We start from the raw sequence: 6745 nt of genomic DNA, 5'->3' as shown, positions 1-6745 counted from the left end.
CTGTCCAGCCAGCTTATTTTCATGTGTTTGTTAAAGAGTTAGCCATCTTTCCTTGTTAGTGATCAACATTCATAATCTGTGAGAGAGCCCTCTCAGACTAAGGAGGCTAAGCCTTAGTCCAAAGCTAGGTTTGAAATAGTTACACATTATCTTACTGATAGGCAGCCTTCAGTGTGTGATTTTGTGATAAGAATATCGATGACGACCATGATGTCTATCAGAACCAGAGCTAGAATAGTACCTGTGCTCATCACCCCTCCTATCCAGAGTGTCCAACAACCTACCATCTCTCACTGAATCAGATCTATCCAACCTGTGTCTACTAGTATACCTACTTCCATATGCCCCATTAGTTCTATCCTCATGTCCATGGGTGATCCGAAGTGACCTTTGTCGCTGCAAGTCTAACAAAGTCTAAAGAAATATAGCATTAACCTCTGCTTGTTTCTCTTGTGCCTGTATGATCCAGTCATTATCTTCTTTACAACTACTTATCTATGCCTTCAAGCTTCTCAATGTATTTTCCAAATCAGAAGAGTGCCCTACACCATGCTGCCCATCTGATTCATAGGGAGATTCTATGTATTCTACCACCTTGATGGCCATTTGATCTCTTTCCTGCAATGCATAATATGTCAGATAAAAAAAATCACAATAAATCAGCTTAGCATAATTCAGGGAGGATACCTTTTCTGCAAGATCAACAATCAACATGATACATGTATAACATAAATATAATAGCATATAGACATATAACATGTAAGTGAATCAACACATAAACAACATTCTAGCTAGGGTCCAGTCATCAATGCAATGCCATATCAACAATGCATGCTATGACCTCATGCATGATAACAACCAATACTCCATTGTACACATTGCCACATGCAACCAAAAACATGCATAAGCAATGCCTAATCAACTAGACCTATGCATAAATGCATGTAGTTGAACATAAGCGATCAATTCTTGTAATCAACCTACAAGACTGATACATGTAATGAAACCTACAAGAATGTAGCCTAACATACAAGGATGTAATTAGGGGGCATAAAATCAACATGTAAGTGACATATAACAATACCAACCAGTCATATACTCATGACAAATGCATCCATGAAATCAACATCAAATTCAACATGGAAACCTTACTACAACCATAATCAATCATCAAGCAAAGGAAACAAGCACATGGAATGCAAGTGTAGGAAACACACATGCAACTGACATTGCATGCATGACCAACATGCAGCTCCCATCCAGTTCGAGGGGTGAACCATGTTCTCATACCACTCTGTAGCACCCTCCTCCCACATCTACCCAAGTAACCATGCCAACTGGGAAAACATGCGATGAGAGGCTACTATGATTGGATTCAACCTCCTATCTGAGCTCAAGGAAGTGGAATCAATGAAACACATAAACCAACCTATCCACATTAGCAACATAACCCTCAAGAGACATGTCATCCACTCAGACATCCTGTCCCTGGGTCCCACTGATGTTTTGGACATCTTAGGCCTTAGTCACCCCCATGCTATAGGGAAGAGAGCATCCAAAAACCCAAAGTCGATCTCATAGGCTTGCCTGCTAGCGACCAAAGACTAATGTTTTCAGTGCTATGACACGGACCCTGAGATTTGAGCCACTTTTTTAGGCCCAGATCGCAGGTCACTTCCTAAAATGGGATGATAACTCAGGAACAATAAAAGAACAGGGAAACACTGATGCAAAAGAAATAAGTTGAAAACTACATTAATCGGATCCCTACTAGCCATGATATGAATTTCGTCAAACATATCATCAACATGTAACCTACAGGTGTAAAAAACAGAATTAAGTGTAGGGATCTCATACTTATCTGAGAATCACTATGAACCATTGTTCCCTCATGCCATTTGCTGCATTATAATCTATTAGGCCATAGATACATTATACATTCATTTACAAGTAAAAACATGCTGAGAGCCATACATAGATGCTGTCATAAAACATACATATAACAAAAATAATAACAACAAAAATACTCATGAATGTACATCCGTATAGACCACATATAATCCATCAAAATACTCATAGAAATACAAGGAGAGAACCTTTTATTAATGATGCAAAAACCAAACCAGGGATGGGACTTCCATGTTCCACCTGACCATAGAATTGATGAGCCAAATCTCTCTTCAACCATTCACCCCCGTTCCATATTCCAAGCATGAATGTGGGACTCAAACCAAAAGAACCAACTAGGCCATACTGAGGCTAAACCACCTCACCCTCATAAATAGAAACTAGGCTTTATTGTAATCCATCGCGGATCACTATGCCAATATAATGAACACATCATAACAAGCTTTACCATGATCTCCACCCAATCAATAGGCCAAACAAGCATGGATGCCACTAGATTTCTCCACCTACACCATGAGGAATTTTCCTGCCTCCTAGTCTCTCAAGATTTACTGTAATTGAAACCCGGATCACTATGCCCTAAACTAAGACCCACTCTCCATGCTTTACCGCGTATCCCAAACCCAGGATTACTAGGCCCAACGGGGAGCAACGCACCTCTTGGCTTTACCATATATCCTGCCATTCATTGGCAAGGATTCCTAGGCCCACCAAGGCAAAACAATCATGGCTTTACCACAACCCACAGTTTGGCTCAGGGGTCACTAGGCCAGTGGCTTTACCGTGATCCACAATACAGTCTAGCTCAGGGGTCACTAGGCCAGTGGCTTTACCGTAATCCACAATCCCATTCAGAGACCACTAGGCCATGTTCTCTATCATTCAGAGATCCACCCCACTCAGCTTCAAATCCATCCAGGAATCCAACTCAACTAAAACATGAGACCCCATCACACCATGGTTATCCAGAAATGGTAGGACTAGGTTGAAAACACTGTCACACCTGAAAAAACCCATGCAATAACAACAAAATAACCACATGCAACACCATGCATGCCAAATATTGCAAGGAAAATACTCATGCAAATCGATACCTACAAAGAATCTTGTTGTAGCTACTTGATCCTGCCTTTCCCTACTTGATCTTTGCTTCCTCTTGCCTTCTTTTCCTTTCTTGATCCAATTCCAAAATGCTCCAATAAAACCCTAAGTGTCTAAGAGTGAGCAAGAGAGAGAGAGAGAGAGAGAGAGAGAGAGAGAGAGAGAGAGAGAGAGAACAATGAGAGAGCTCCAAAACTCAACTAACAGAAGGTTACCAACTGATCCTTAGAAGCCTTTTTATAAATGAGGCCTCTATTTTCTTCATTTTCCATTATTTTCCTTCAATTTTATCCTCAAATGCAACATGTGACCTTTCACCTTACTTTTCTCCTAATTTCCATTATTTTCATAAATAAATGTGCAAAAATTACCATTTTTCCTTTCCAAAGCCTTAGCCATTGCCTTTTCCAATTTTCTTAGCCATAAAAAATGAACACCCAATAGGATGTCTTGCCCAACATTCAACTTGGAATAAGTGTCCCATCAACTGTGGTTATTATTTTTTTCCTTTATTAACATTTATTACATGGAGTTTTCACCATGACTGTTACAACAACAAGAAAATCCTTATTTAATTTTTTCCTTGAATTAAACTAGGAATTAAATTGTAATTCCACATCTCATGACAACTTGTAATAGTTAACTAAGTTAATTTGACTTAGTTGGATCAGTTAATTTGATTTGCGAGTCTATCTAGGGTCATGTAGAGTGTTTCCTTAAATTTTTAGGAGTCCTAGTTGAGTTTATTTTGAGTTGTAATTATTTAATTCAATTTAACCAAGTTAAATTCAGTTAAACTAGTTCCAACTAATGGAGGAATTAATGGGAGATCCTGTAGTGGGGTGTAAACAACATTGATCAACCAGTAAACTGAAGATTCACTCATGATTAACTCATGCATGTCACATAAGAGAAATACCTAGTTGAGATTGGAGTTCAGGGACAATGTACTATCATTTGTATAATCATCTGAATTGTACAGGTGGTTCATGCAATGAGAGGAAGGCCTATGAGGATTGCACAATTCATAATTGAGGAATTTCCCAATTAAATGTGGGATAATTCCCCAGGAAAATGCACAAGGAAGTAAGGGCTTGGTAGGCAGCAAAACTGGCTAAGTACTGGATTGAGTTTGTCTGGGAAGTAGAGAGATAGATTGAGATAGTGCAGAGTTTACTCAAGCTTGAGAAAAGCATTGTAATCTTCTCATATTTTATGATTAATGCAATATACAAATATCATGGGTTTTTAGCTGTGTCTTTCACCAGAAAATTATTGTGTTATGTGTGATTGAATTATTTCTCTTTTATTCTTCGTGATTTCATCGATCCTTTATTGTTTTCACTGATGAGTAGAGTAGATTCACATAAATTATTTTAGCATATTACAATCTGTAGTTTGAATCTATAAGGATTTTCTAGACTCAGACAAGACAAACCAAGAGTGATATACCTTGTATGCACACCTCAGTGTCTATCTAAATCTTTTTGAGCCCCTCATTGCCAAAATCAAACTCAACAATGAATACATCATCTGGGAGCATCCTATAGACTATGAAAAAATACCCTTTAGATTCTGTTAGCACCCTATAATTGAACCTCTAGGCTAAGAAAAGGTTTATAGGAGTAACCACAAACCACTTACAAGCTAGAATTTAACCATTCTAGCTTTAGAGACGACTCTCTCTATAGAGTTTTTTAGTCAATTAATTGGCTAGGTATTTCATATCTTAGGCTAGTTTTTAAGAGCAAGAAGAATAAGATTTTTTTTAATGTTTTGATGGCAGGTGTGAGGAAATTCCATTGTACATGGAGTCACTTTCAGTTCATGTTTTCAGTGAGTAGGTAAAATAGTGAAAGGTTCATGTAGTAGGAGTGAGATAGGTAGTTCTTCTGATGTTTTTGATCAGGTTCATTGTAGGAGAGTGAGCAGCATAATGGTGTACAAATAACACATAAATCATCTAACTAAAGGATGAATTTTGCATGTCATTTAAGAGGAAAAACATTTATTGTCTAGGAAACTAAAACAGATTATTGTAATAGCAAATTTTGAGATAATGCTTTGTTTATCTAAACAAGAAGATGTATATTCATGGCATAATAATTCCAACAAAAAACTTACATCACATAGAAACACCATCATAATGACTAGCACAAGAATTCCTGCAACAAGTCACTACGACCTTCTTCTATTCTCTGAAAATATTTGAAAAATACAAAATACAAGTTTCTTGCTTCACACACAGACCAATTGAACCATTTTTTCATGTCTGGTTCTTCTTAAATATATTTAGTTACATAAAAACTAAAGGATTAAATACAATGTATCTATGATTGACTAAAATATCAAGATAAACTAAAACATGGAAACATCATTGACTTAAAGCTTGATAAACTATAGCAACATCAAGTTTAAAAAATTAGACTTATCCACATCCCTATGCCTACCCTGATCCCTAACATCATTCTAGAAGGTCCAAAAATAATCAAAACATAAAACATGCTTGAGTGATGAATTGCGCAACAGTTGCACAACAATGTGTAGTAAACTTCTAGCTCAACATGGTTATGCGTTGTAATGGATGAAACCAAGATGATCGATACATTGGAGTTAATGTCGTGTTGGTGTAGGACCCACTGGATGCTCCTTTCACACGTGCAGACCCCATAAAAGACTAGTCACCACTTGTGCAACAAACATCAAATTCTAAGTCTACTTGTCATTTCCTGCTCCAGAAACATTGTAATGTACAACAATTCATCACAGACACCTTATAACTCCCAACATGCATCAAAACTTTAAAAACTTTCATAGTTTAAAAAAAATATGACCTCTTGTGATTGCAAAATGAGCCCTCAGCTACACAGATGTTGACCTTCAGCAAAATATAACAGAGTACACGATAAAAAAAAGAGAAATTTCAGTCTAGAAACCTGATTACCTCCTCCTCTTCTTACTGGATGAGAGTTTGGTCTCTTTGCTGGAGGTTGTTTTGACTTCTTTAAATAGATGTAATGCTGTAGGTAGACTGTTAGGTGACTGTTTGATCTTCTTGAGTTGCTTCCTAGCCCTTGCCAACTTCTGTTTCATTAGCCTCAATATTCTTCTCATAATTAGATTTCTTATGTAAAGTTTTTTAGTTGTCTGCGTAGGGAAAGAGTCCATTTCATGAATACTTTGTCTTTTTTAACTGCATCAAAAGCTTATGCGACCCAAAAATCAGCTTCTGAGATGGTATCATTGATGAACCTTTTGTAGATTTCATTATTGTCTATTATATAATAAACTTGTCTATGACAAACCTCAATCTCCTCAAACATCCTTTGATACTCCTTCCATTCATCAAACTCTGGCTTCTCTTTTGTTTGAAAGGTTTCTTTCATCTGCTCTTTCCATTTGCTGCTAACCATGTCATAGGCTTCCTCAGCTACACACTGGGTTCTCTTACCTCCTCTACATCAATCACCTATTTTTCTTTATCCTGGGTTGTAGGCCTAGGAGGCCTTCTAGACAACTCACTTTCTTTATGCTGGGCTTCTTCTTCTACTGTGTGCATAAGCTCTCAATTTTATTTCTACAAATAAGTAATTTTAAGGTGAGATTTAGCAAGAGTGTCTTGTAATTTTGTAATTTCAAGTTCTTTGTCCTCCATTTGAACATCTTGTTCATCCCCTGTACCTTGTTCTGACATATCCTCTGAGATATCAACTTGAGGAGTTGGCTCCTCAATCAA

Source organism: Pinus tabuliformis, chromosome 7 (genome assembly GCF_031772625.1).
Source record: "Pinus tabuliformis cultivar Carrire ecotype Pingquan chromosome 7, CPIR1, whole genome shotgun sequence".
Taxonomy (NCBI): Eukaryota; Viridiplantae; Streptophyta; class Pinopsida; order Pinales; family Pinaceae; genus Pinus; species Pinus tabuliformis.
Note: the sequence above shows the minus strand (reverse complement) of the source record.